The 14302-nt window shown below is 33.0% G+C and overlaps 1 protein-coding gene across 2 annotated transcripts in view; it reads left to right on the top strand.

The window, feature by feature from the left end:
- The first annotated feature begins 907 nt into the window (after positions 1-907).
- The window catches only part of LOC132712801 (uncharacterized), a 45309-nt gene continuing 31914 nt past the window's right edge, over positions 908-14302 (top strand). Inside the window, exon 1 of one of the 2 annotated variants that reach the window (XM_060695236.1) lies at positions 908-986. The gene's annotated coding sequence lies outside the window, so the exon portion shown is untranslated. The remainder of the gene's footprint in view (positions 987-14302) is intronic. The other variant, XR_009623354.1, reaches the window with a different exon arrangement.

Genomic DNA, 14302 nt, shown 5'->3' with positions numbered 1-14302 from the left:
GGTTCTATATTCAACTAGTACTAGTTCCCGGTGCCCGAAAATACGATCTTAACCGGTAATTTCCTGACTACACCAACGCGGCAATTCGGAACTGCCTCGGCTATTATCTATAATAAGCTCGGAAACAATACTGATTGAAAGTAGTTCTACCACGTAGTTTCAGATGTAAACAGAGATAATGTTAAACGATATACATGTATTTGACATCCAAAAGAAAAGTAATGTCTGTTTCAGTATTCTTATGATTGAATATATGTCTGACAACAAATTCGACTAAATGTCAACAGGTTGGTTTTTTGTACTTTCGGTTTCTACAACCATAATAATAAATATATAGATAATGTATTGTTTGCTGTTGCACCTATGAATTATATTATTTCAGGTGGACGTTTACTACATATATTGGAAATAAACTTGTCACCAACTCCCAACATTAAATTACTATTTGCTAACATGTTTAGTTTCTTAGCGTAGGTTTGACCGAAATACCGCATCTGTTCTGTGTATTCATACTTTCTTATCCGAAGACTGACGAAAGGGTCGAGTAGTTGCGATTGCAATGCGGCAAATACAAAATTTCGACTGTGAATTGTAAAAGAATTCTTAATTCAGTTTTAATCAGGGTTATAGACAAATGTCAAATTGGGACGAGTCATTTGACATGTTAAAATTTAAAACAAGTACCCTTTTTATACCAGAACCGTAAATTTCATCATCCTGCCCTGTATGTTGCTGTAAGTTCCTTTACGGCACGGTAAATGATCCTCTTAACAATTTATATGATTTATGTTCTTTAACGTGATATTTATTTGTAAACTGTTAGATAAAAAACGACCCGGCGAGCAGTCTTTTTCATTGGTTCATACATGCTTGTTTGAATGATTTATTTGTACTTTCCCTTATCTATGTCTTATTGTGCAGTTGATAATCGCACATGAACTTACGTCAATGGCGGTACAAGGATTGAGAGAAGGATCGCAAAATTAGTAAGCAGCTTTGTTCTACTAGCTTACTTATAATAATATGCATTGTTCATATAATAGTTATCAAATCTTTTTATTATTTCACTTTGTAAATTTCTTTGTTTCATTTATGCAGAATGATTTTCGTACAAAGATATATTGTAAGCTGATATCAGTTTTTAAAGTATGTTTTTAAGCAAATGACAATAGAAAAACTTATTTTAAAAATGAAAGTAAAGAATTTGATAACCTCCAAATATTTAATGTTGATGTATCGTACGAATATAATACGAATATAAAAATCCAAACGGTATTAGCACAAAAAGAATAATCTGTTTCTATTGCACGACAATGCATTTTAAACATGGTTTATCGTGTTCAGATTGACTTAAAGTTGGCAATAGATTTTAGGACCTTCATTACATTCCAAGATGGTGTGCTTCGGTTTAGAAATATAACATGTATAAAAACACTCGAATAGAGAAGAAATTTTAATGGAATTTTGCACAGTTTCAAGTTTTTAAATTAAATATTCTTATGATTATGAATATTTTCGTACGAAAAACCAAGAAAGAAATTATTATAACAACATACATGTGGATAAATATATAACTTTTTGATTTTAGACAATTTATTTTTTTCACAAAATTATAGCAAATTATCGATATGATCAGTATAATGGAAAAAGGGGAAAAATTCGGCTTAAACGAATTTTAAAATCTATTTACAGAATTGCATCAAATACGTTCTTAAATATCATATCTGTGATTTTCCCTGCTGTAATTCGTTGAGTTGTTTGTTTTATTGTCATATGCTCCAAACAAGCCAAAACTAGAAATCAAAATTTTGAAATATTTCGGTGCCGGTCGTTTTTTTAATTTACGCGTTTTAAAGTGAACCAGAATTTGATTAATAGCACCTTTTTTGCGGATTTTTAATGTCAGATGAAAAGTTTCCAATTAATAGTTCATATCTTTGACATTTACCTTTTTACTGTTTGGTTTCGCCTAAATGTTAATCTTCTAGTTGATTCACTTCAGCAGATCTTGAAATTTTTATATTTTATATTCTCAGAACTTTTAACAAAATATATCATACAAGAGACAGAGAAACAACAATACGTTCTGTATAGATTCAAAAATATTTTCATATTTAACATTTACAAATCTGATAAAGCTGATACCTATGCAAGTTTGCCACTTTCAATTCAGTTTTTCTCATCAGTTATTTTGCTTTCTTTACATGATCTGTAAAAAAATATTTCTAAAGGACAAAGTTTCAATGACTTTAAATGTTTATAGTACAGAGATCATACGAAGCTTGAAAGGCCATACTATTTCTCCACGCAATATTCTTTAACCGATATAAATTCTTTTTACCTTCTATCAAAATGGTCACCATATAACGGTCAAATCTGATCATCAGTAATTCATTGTACATTAAAATGAATAACATAGATACTGATGATAACATAATAAACCTTTCAATCATATTTAATGAAATATTTATCTACTTGAATTCAAAATTTTAACTCAATGAATTCACTATTTCAACTTCACGTATTCAACTTTTGAACTTCATGATTTCAACTTTCATATTTTACAAACGTCAAATCACAAAGTTGAAATTGTAAATTCACGAATACAAATCTGGAAATTAATGAAGTTAAAATTATCGTACTACAGCGTTAGTCTACTACGAAAGAATAATCCCATGTTTTTCCGACGCCGTCGGATTATTGTCATTGTTATTATGCGTATTAAGAATGAAAACTACATAAATAATTATATATATTCCAGTGAAATGTCATTGTTTATTTTATGCTTTTCAGTGGATTACTGATTTATCCGTGAAAATTATATTTGATAATTTCACAGTGAAAATTATCAAAATATAATTTCACTTTTTTCAATGACGAAACTACTTTTTTAAGATGTTCCCCATGTGGTACCTCAATTTTATTTTTACGGACAATTCTGACAATGTCAGGCTGTTAAAAGAAATAGCAAAGCTGAAATAGATAAATAACTTAAATGTCAAAAGTAACACAGAGAGAAAACTTACTTCTATTCCTTCAAATTCCAATCACCAAATTTCGTCTCTAAATGTTTTTTGTTTCGTTTTTACAGTCTGAAAAATACATTCCTTCCCCATGCAAAACGGGCTCTTGATGACATTTGGGCATATTAAAGTATCCTTCGAGCAATAACTGCCGTATGCTTTATGAAAAATTGAAAAGCATTGACAGCCATCACTTGTAAAATAAGTAAAACAACCCAGCGTTCCTTCAGCAAGCTTCCAAGTTTTCCATTTTCCTAGCTCCTTTTCTGAATGTTTTCACTTCTGTCAACACTTATTTCTTGTCTGTTACAATCCTCAAATAAGTTTTCTTTCTTTTAAAAAGGTGTATGACTAACAAATCCAAATTATATCCTTCTGAATCTTACACAATTATTTTCCTCCCATGAAATACACAACTTTAAAAAATGGCTGCCGTTTACATTTTAGAAAGCCAGGTCTAATATAAATTCGCAGTAAGTAACAGAAATATGGATGGATGGTTGGAATTTTCTCCTGCAAGAATTGTTTGTTTTTATTATTAAAACAAGCGATCATTCATATTTTTTAATAAAATGAATAATTATCACCGTCATTTAACCTTGATTGGCGGACTTCTTTTTCAGCTCAAGACTTCTTGTTTTAAATGAGAAATTCTGTCTAAATGGGGCTCTCAATGGGGGAAACAGATTTTAATATTAACGTTAAAATTATGGAAATTTCGTTTTAACTTGTTTTTAAGCATAAAATAAAAAGAAAATTTGTCTGTTTGTTGTGTAAGATGTAATTTTATTTCATCTCGTGAACTTTAAAAACAGTATTCTCACTCGTGGCTACGCCACTCGTGAGAATACTGTTTTTAAAGCTCACTCGATGAAATAAAATTTCATCTTACACACAAACAAACAAATATCCTCTATATATTCTTTTTATTCTTTATAAGCTTTATGAATGTGTAAAATGTCCAGACTTAGCAGATATTTTCATATCTTTGGATACATTTTGTGATGGTTCCGAAATATAATAATCAAAGATATACATATATGGCTTTGATTTAATAGCTAAATCTAAAATTAAGGAGGTTCCCTGGAAGGGTGATTAACCAAAGAACTTTATCGATATACCTGTATTTTAATTCAATATCCAAATTATTAAATATATATAAGGACACTTATTTTGTACTCATTTTATTAAAAAATAGATAAACAATTTACACGACATTTGATAAGATAAGTATAAAAATGAAATCAGGTTTACCTCCACCGAAAAGTAATATTTAACACAGTTAATAACAGGTATGTCCACTATGCGCAATAAAAACAGCTGTGCGTCTTCTGCTCATTGTCAGTAAAAAACCGCTGATCTAAAGCAGCCAATTCACATTGCAGAAAAAATCCTCTTGACTGCTGTAGACATTTCTCTAATGGAGTTTTAGTTTCATATCTGCCCACACGTGTTCTATTGGCTTCGTTATGGGCAAATTGGAAGCCATTGATCAATAACGTTCATGTTGTTTGCACGAGGACATCTTGTGTTACCCTTGCTGTATGATGACGTGCATTTTCCTCTTGTTACACAAGTCCAGGATTCTACAACACGAAAGGAACAAACAACAGAACATAAAATGTCATAAATGTAACGCTTGGCTGTTATGCCACGACGTCTAGCTCAGGCGTTATTGTTATCCAAGAAAAGAAAACAACGGTGTGTTACTTTGATACGTAAAGCCAGTCCACACAATTGTACTGGCTGCACCAAAACGATCTTTCTTCTTTTCACAGGCGTCCGCAAACCTTTCATTATGTCGTCGATAAAGTAATGACGTCGGTTGTTAAAGTCGACATAATATTTGCATTAGTCCTTGAAATAGACGTTAGGGCAGCATTGTAGCGCCACAGTAGGAACGTTTGACGTAATTCTAACTTCACGTAGACGGTTCCAAATCATAGGTGCGCTCACATGAGAAGGGGTCTAACCTTGTGTGTTTCTGGCAGTGTTAACAGGAACTTCAATGCATCTGCGTAGATGGGCTAGTATTATCTGCCTGTTATGTTGACACGTAGTCTCACGTGGACGTCCATATCGCCGGTGGTCTTAAACTGTTCCGGTAAAAAGCAGTAGTTGTTGTCTAAGACGACGAATGGTTTGTCCATGAGTGCCGAAATTCCTTGCAACTTGCGCTGCAGTAACCGCACATTGTAACTGACCTATAGCGCGCATCCGCTATTATTTGAGAGTTTAATTGTGACGTTGACGTCAAATCAAAATAATTGTTTGCACTGGCGAATAACGGTTCGGGCGTTGTCAATACAAAAGATATAACGAACCGTTTATTTAACAACTTACATAAACATGCAGCATAGTGCACTTGAAATGTGTGCTCACGTAGACTTATATACCGGGATAATTGCGTTTAACTGTATTTAGGAATGATTATTTTAATTGAGTTTGCGAATGAGACCGGTCTTAGAGAAATCCCTCGAATGGCATTGAAAAAGTTGTAGCACATTAGACAAAAAACAGAATTTTTGGTCTCAAGTGTATATTTTTTAAAGTTAAGAAAGAATCAATTATTCTATTGTAAGACTTACTTTATGAGTGATTTTAAAGTTAAAATGTGTCACCATTCGTTTTAAAAATATATTTTCTGAGCTTATATAGCCCGTTTACTTATAACTAGATATTTCTAGAACAGATCAAAGGTATTTAAGTCACATCAGTTATGTTGAGAAGTTGTTGCTTAACACCTAAACTTAAAAATTAATTTAAGAAAAATTCGATTTATCGACCGTATTTTTAACAGAAAAAGCAACAGACCGGCCAATATTTATTCGGAATATATGACATCATATTCACAAGCTGAAAGTCACTATATGGGTGTCAGCCAAAATACTAAGCAGTTCAGTGTTAAGCATTCCACATTTTATAAAACATTAGGGGTCTCCATGGCCGTTTGGTTTAGTATGATTGGTCACCAATTAGCACATTGTCCATTAACGTATTTTAATATTAAAGCCACTGAACTCCAGATGGTAAAATGCAAAAAAAAATGAAATAAAATTTTTAAGCAAATGGTAAATACTGATCTAGTTCGGTTTATTGTATAAATCCATCATTACTGACACCTTAATTCAAGAAAGAATGTTGACAAAAGCGTTAATATATCGGGTTTTCTTTTCCATAATCTACTACGTTACTAACGCAGTAGCTAATATAAATAGGAGAGGATAATTCATTTAACGCGGTCACTTATCACAACAGTGATCCGGAAAAATCCCGGATACAGTATGCCTGGGATCGTTTATCAATTTTCGTCATTAAGTAGGCCCCTATCATATTTCAAGCTAAAGGTTAAATCGATTAATTGGTCATCATATATATAAAAAAATCAATGAAAATTTTTAGTGCCATAAATAACCACAAATATAAAGACAAAAGCAGTTATTCGTATCCCTATATGTTTGATAAAATCCCGGATTCCGTGCGTCCTGAGCACAGGTCGCGATATTTGTCCTGTACGACCACGTGATACTTGAAAAAAACCCGGATGAAAGAATTCCGTGGTTTACTAAAACAAGGTATTTCCCGTTGGTGGAAAAGCGAACTGTTTGTTTTCGGAGTAATAATGTTAAAATATGAACATTTTGAAGTGTCATTTCGATTTTTGTCAACTATATAATGTTTTTGAGGGGGGATTTTGAAATATTAGCAAGATGGCAGTTTTTCTGCTATCTTCTGGAGGTCAGCTGCTTTAATTATAAAAATAACAAAAATAAAAAGGTTTCATTTTGTTATTTTTATAAAAAATAACTTTGATTTTTTTACGACGACATGATAAGTGTTATTTAGTTGTTGACAAGCTACTCGATTACACCAATATTTCAATATTGTTTACGCAAGATAACAAAGTATATAAGTGTATATACATGTATAAGACAACTACAGTTTATTTAAGATTTATGATAACGGTGTATACCTGTGCTCTCGAATCGGCAATAATTTTTGTATTGTATGTCAGCAATTATTTGTTTTATATTATTTTCCTACGCAAAAAGAGTCTAGAAACAAGAAAAATATGGACTGAGTGCAAATCAATTTAATGCCTTTTACAAAGTTTTCATGACATCAGCTAATATATCAGATGTGTACTAAAGTGTCAAAATATTTGAAATACTAAAGTTGTTTCGTACTAAAGACATAAATTTATGTTAAGGAACCCTGAACTGATGGCAGATTTTATTAAGTACCAGTTAGATGTCGACTGATAAGCTTTCTCATAAATATATTACTTTATCTTTATCAGTGTGATTTTTCTTTATAGGTATCTGGCCAAGAATAAGCATGTTATCGGCAATTTTGCCACCCATTTAACCGATAAAGTAAAAAATTGTCCTACCTATCTTTGTTGACCTATATTGCGGTTTTTCTTATGTGTATCATTCAAATAAATTATGTCTCGTAAATGCATCAATATATATTTGGTTTTGTGCTATGTATCGTATTATACGAGTTTTTATTGTAAACGAAGTTTATATAAATAAAATTGTGCATGATGACAAATTTTATATGTTCTCTAAAAATTTTTAATAATTTAATGTTACCAATATTCTGTTTTCTACATGAGCCCACATGAGAGTTTTGTTTCTAAATAACACATGAAACTATATATAATTTTCTGCGTTTGAACGCAGTGAATAAGAAGATAATTATTATCCCAAATTTCTTTGTAATTGTTTGCAATAGGTGGCGCTATGTAGCGCACGAAATTCTCGGGTATAATGTTCCACGTGGTCATTCAGCGCTAGGACAGCCGACGATAATGAGTGAAGAGAATTCTAATTTTAATATCTAACAAATTTAGATATGAAGTTGCGCCAATTTATTAAGATTTTTTATTATATATATTTGTGTTGTTAATGCTGTTATGACAGTTTAAATGGACATAAAGATGATTACGCCTATATTTTGACGTTACATTTGTATTCTATAAATGTTTGTACTTTATGTAAAAGTATTGTGAAACAGTCGCCATATCCAAGTCGCTTACAACAAATTAAACAATTTGAAATGTTTATGTTCGTTTCTTTTATCTATTTTATTTCTTAAAGGATTCTTATTTCACTCTATTTTGTCACTTTGCAAACAGTTTGCAATGATCTAGGGGGATCGCTTCTTCTTGTAAATGAGAAATTAAAACTGTATTGACACGTGATTGCGAATCGGCTCTAGAATAATTGTATTTTTAGCTGGTACTGTCTAATGAGATGTCTTTCATACTTATGACAGTAAAAATGGGCATAGTGAAACTTTAAAAACATCTGGCATATCAGATAAATCCATGGAAACGGTTAGTTATTGTTGTAAAATATATAGAATGTTGAGGCAAAATAATAATTTTATATTAGATATAAAATGTAAGTAGTGTTTAATTTTTCTATAAATGTATTTACATCATTGGTTAAAAATTCATTCTGCTGCAAACAAGAGCCATGAACGTCGAGATCTTGTTCGTCTTCGGAGCTACATAGTGATTTCGTCGGTAGATGTGATTCAATCATATAACGTTGAACTGCAAATAGATCATCAGCAGCGAATTTTGATTAAATTTACCCATAATTTGACAAACATTCAAATCGCGATCAAACACTTAAATTTCCACGTGAATATATTGGCAACTGACCTTTAACAGGGGTTAGATACCTACAATTATTTTATCAAAAACGATATTTTTCTTCTTTTTGTAGTTCTTGTAATTCTTGATTGTTCAGCTTCGGCAAGTAAGTCATTAAATTTCGTCAAGTGATGTTCCTGTTTTTCCGGTGGATAGTTGCATGACGGACCTTTACCAGATTCACCTTGTATATCCAGTTACGCCGGAATGTGAAAATAACGAGCGATTCGTGCAATAAGTAACGCAGAACTGTGCAATAGATGGCGGATACCTGACAGAATTTCCAACGCGGTAAGAAAACTGGCCAATATGTTGTTTTTTTAATTTAACCGAACTGAAAAAGCAATAGAGGCATACGGCTGCGAAGACATAACTTTTTATCTTTCATCGAGATTATTTCCTCGAAGTTTTTTTTTTCAAGATCATTTAGTGAAAATGATGGCTTGACCTACGTTTTGAGCGAGATTTTGGCTTTTTGTCTGCTCTTATAAGTACAACAAAACATAAAATTCCGTATAATTTCGATTTTCGGTAGGCAAGTGACATAAAGTTCTTGTGATATAGAAAATTTAAAACAATCTGATAAAATGTTATTCAAGCCGTTTTTATACTGTAACGCCGATGTACGTGAATTGTGCTTCTCGGTAACGCCGAAAGATGTGTTTTTTTCTTATATGGTACAGAATTATTACATAGGTTTAACGCCTTTTATCGGCGAATATAATAAGGTTATTTGCGACCTATAGTCAATGAAGGGGCCTCCGTGGCCGAGTGGTTAATGTCGCTGACTTGAGATCACAGGTCCCTCACCGCTGTAGGTTCAATCCTAACTCGGGTCGAAATCTTTCATGTGAGGAAGCCATCCAGCTGGCTTAAGGAAGGTCGTTGGTTCTACCCAGGTGTTCGCTCGTGTCTGAAATAATGCCCGTAGGGGCACCTGGGGTCTTCCTCCACCAATAAAGCTGGAAAAATCGACGAAAAATATCGGCGGGACGCTCTAGGATGACCCCACTTGAGTGTACAGTCGCCCATATGGGCTTTCCTGCGGCGACCTTAAATAAACGCATAAAAAATAGTCAATGTATTTTCTTCGTAACTTATTTAGAAATATATGATAACTAGATCTTGACAAACTTTCAACATTTTGATTGAATATTATAACTTAGTACAATTTGACATTGTTTCCTGAAATGAAATTATTATTTGTGAACATGCTGCCCACGTGTGATCTTGTTAGAAAATAAGAACAATTAACTTATTTTGCAATTAATTGAATATTAAAAAATAGTATAAAACAAATAAGAGAAGAAGTGTCTGTATATTTTATGTCTGAAATAATGCACCAGTAAAGCTTGAAATTCTCCATAATTAGTATGTCCTTTATTGTGTTGGCGTGATGTGAAACCCAACCAAAACAAACAGTTGGCTGTAAAACTTTTCCTGGTGAACTTTTGTGAAAATAGATTATTTATTTAATTTATTTTTTCTCTAATATAAGGAAATAACTTGTATTCAAAAGATACCTGCTAAAGTTAAATAAATTATAACCCTTTGGTTAAAGATTTACCCTACTCTTAGGGTTTCTTATTATATGTTAACTTGTATGGGGAAAAATATGAATCTACCGTAAGAGTTTATGCTTGGGCTTACTATACACGTTTACAAAACTAACAGGACTAATGACCCTAAAAGAGGCCACCAGTACAGAGCCAGGTCACATCCATACGGGTGACCATTTGCTCACTCGGGTAGCTCATTTGTACAATTACATTAAATATCTAATCGCAATCTCTCAGACTTTGAATGTTCTTGAAAAGTAAACAATTTCGTGGAAATAATCTTGATGAGGGATAAAGAGTAATGTCTTTGCAGCCGTATGCAGCTATTCATTTTTTTCAGTTTGGTTGAATAAAAAAATATACCGGCCAGCTTACTTACCGCGATGGAAATCCTGTCAGGTATTAATTGCACAATTCTGCGTTTCTTATTGCACGAATCGTGCGGTTTTTTTCACATTTCGGCGTTACTGGATATACACGGTGAGTTTATATACTAGTAGAACCCACATACAAAAGGGAAAAACCGATTCCCCAAAGAACGTCAAGAAATTGTCAAAATTGGAAATGTTGCAGGCTCGGTTTGATATAGCCTTTTCATGGACGGTACAATAACGTGCAAGCTACCGTCCACGACCTCTTGCATCGGCTTAAGCAGAATTCAAAACTTAAGCGTTATAATAGGCTGTTTTATATTTAGAAACAGCCACAGATGGCGGTTATCATGGAACATTTGATGCGAAACTTCCCGTACCATACGATTAAAAGCGGCGTATGATTCCCAAGTAAGAAAAGTTTGTATCCTAAACGAGAAAACATTGGGCGTTGTTAAACAACTGACGTATTGCATTATGTATTTGCCAGATTGAATGGCATAATGTATTTGCTAGATTGAATCGCATTATGTATTTTTATAGACTACACTACACGTATTTGTTGAACTATATGAGGGGCGTCCGTGGCCGAGTGGTTAAGGTCGTTGACTTCAAACCGCTTGCCCCTCATCGCTAAGGGTTCGAATCCCAACAGGGACTTTGGATTCTTTCATGTGAAGAAGTTATCCTGAAGGATAATTGCTAGCTGCAGTACCACTAAAACCATTCAGTTGGTTATGCTTTATATATGATATTGACATGCAATAGTGTCACGGGAAGAAGTTTACAAGATTTCCTTCACAGGGATAATGCTTTTCACATACTACTGAGGCATTAAACGAACATAATTTTCTCGACACAGTGCCTTATATTTAAGAAATCATAAAATTGCTTATTTTGTATTCAAAACCCACCGATAAACAATAATACTTTCTTCAAAGCAACTGCCACCCTCAACACTGTTGTAAGAACATACCCTAAAGTTTGGCTTTGAAAGTCATACGAATCTGTTCAAATCCCAACACGTTCTATATCAGAGCAAAAGAACTCTCTGAACATCTTCGGAAGCAAGGATACAAGGAAGAAGACATTGTAAACGCGATCTCAAATGAAGACAGCAAGCATAGGAAGGAACAACGAGAGTACAAACATCATTCTTGTGGTTCTTCACAAAATAAAATTCTATTTCTGCTTACATATCACCCGGATTTACCAAACATTAGAGCCATCATTGATAAACATCGGCCAATTATTGAGTCTTCGCAGAAACTTAACAATATGTTCCCAACTAAACCAATCATTGCATATAGGAGACCTAAAAGCCTCCGATACATACTTGTTTGAGCCCAACTGAGACAAATAATGACAGATAAAGAAGGTCAGTCAGGACCATGAGGCACACCAAGATGCCAAACCCGTGCTGTCATACACCTCATAAATAGGGGCCAAAACATCTCTCAAAGACGTAATAAATTTTAAAACGGCTAATGCTGTTACCTAATTTCTTACAAAGTGTGCAACAAACAATATGTCGGCGAAACTAAACTTCCATTATATAAACGAATGAACTTACACCGCTCTGACTGGAAAACACGAACATTTAATAGATCCCCAGTTGCTGAAAATGTTCACCTTGATGGACACAGTTTTAAAGACGTGTCCCTCTGTGGTATTTAACGTAACAAGCAGTGGTCAGATGTAACACGCAAATGATGCGAGACATACTGGATTCGCCGACTGGATACGCTTAAGCCATCAGAAATCAATAAAGGAGACTCATTTTAACACGAATTCTTGCCTATTTTTGACAAACTGTTTTAAACCTTCCTTTAGTAAACAGGCGGTGCTGGGAGGTCACTTTTTACCGGTGCCTGGGAGCATCTCTGTTACTTTCATAAATAATCCTAAATAAGACCTAAAGTATATTAGAATCAGCATTAGGCAGATCATGAAACTTAGGCAGACCTTTAGGTATGCCTAGGTTTTAGACTTCAACCATGCTCCTAATGTAATTTGTTTACGGAAGTTTTGTTTTTCGACATATTATTTCGATACACGATACATTTTTTTGATAAAAAATGACATTTTTTTAAATATTTTTAGAAAATAGAATTTTTTGTTAGTTAAAATCATCTCCATATATAAATTGTCAACACTACCATAAACCCGTCTTTGGCACACTTTTTGTAATTCTTTAATTTAAGAAAAATATAAAGTATGTTTTGTATTTGAAACTATTCGAATGTTTATTTATCATTAAAGATTTATTATGTTGGTAATTGTCGAAAATATAACATAATAAGTGAATATTCACAATTGCCACATGTATTTTTGTACTGTTTTATGTAGAAAGAAAAAAGTACAGCAACTTTCATGTTGAATTCTCCTTAAGCCGGTGCTAGGGGGCGTGGACGGTAGTTTGCACTTGACAGTACCGTCCATGAACAGGCATAATCAAACCGAGCCTGCAACATTTTCAATTTTGCTGTGTTGGACTAAAGGGAAGTAAATCCAACTACATTTGTCATTTAAAGCTATTTCTGTTATATCCCTTCATCTGCCATGCGCACCTCATTACATTGAGAGTATTCAAGTATTCATTGAATTTATAATCTAATCCAAATCTTTTTTGTTGTTGTTAAACATTCGACTTCTCCATTTATGCCTTCTAAATGATTCGCATGTTTACTAAAATAAAACTATCACACAATGCATTTTTAATGTTAAAGAGTTTTTAATATCATGCTTTGAACCGTTAAATCTGCACTGTCAATGTACCTTTGCTACATTTTTATGTAGGATGACGATCTTTTGCGCTTACGCAGATTGCGGACGCGCAAGAAAAAATATATATCCGGTCGATTTTTCATAGCAACGGACTGCATCGTATAAAGGTCTATATAAGTTTCTATTTACATTTTCTGTGGCAATTATCAATGTCAGTCTGACAAAAAGTGCTTGACGAAATTAATATCACTTATTTTATAATTTAAGTACAAAATCTGCTATGGCCATATCATACTTTTACTGATTTCAATTCCAACTTTTAAATCGCCCATCCCTTGCTTGAGCATGGTCTTGCAACTACATTTATAAGTAGAGAAAGAGGATGGGACCAAGGAAATTCTATTATTCTGTGTTGTGTCATGCTTGACAGAAGTGACAAGGTTTTTTTTTGATAAATTTGTTGTTTTGATTTACGTGAAGTATGTTTAGTATTGTCATAAGAAAGAGAACTTAAATCAGATTTCATGCAACCAACAATGAGAGTTAATTGACCTATAATGGAAAATTTGTAATATCATTAAGTATTTATAACACCAGGAAAGGATTATACTTGGAAGTTGTTGATGTTTTTTGTGTCTTCTGATTTGAGCGACATAAAGGAAAGATATATCTTAAAAGGTCGTTTTTTTTTAAGAATTGTTCTAAAACATGTAACAATAAGTATTATGTTTGCTTGGTATAAGATTTGATCTTTCTTTATATCAGTCTAAGTTTTATATTGAGTAATGGTTTTTATAAAAAAGTTAATAACAAAAGGTGGAAACACAAGATAAAAACAGTGTTGTTCTGAATATAGGATAGCAACATAAAAAGGAACAAGCGAAATTGAAAGATTATTCGCAAACACTATTTTTCGAAGAATTGACAAAAGTTACGGACAGTAACAAATATATA

Source organism: Ruditapes philippinarum, unplaced genomic scaffold (assembly GCF_026571515.1).
Source record: "Ruditapes philippinarum isolate M1 unplaced genomic scaffold, ASM2657151v2 ctg5497_1_1_1_1, whole genome shotgun sequence".
Lineage (NCBI taxonomy): Eukaryota > Metazoa > Mollusca > Bivalvia > Venerida > Veneridae > Ruditapes > Ruditapes philippinarum.
The sequence above is the reverse complement of the archived record's forward strand: the minus strand, read 5'-3'. Positions and strand labels throughout refer to the sequence as shown.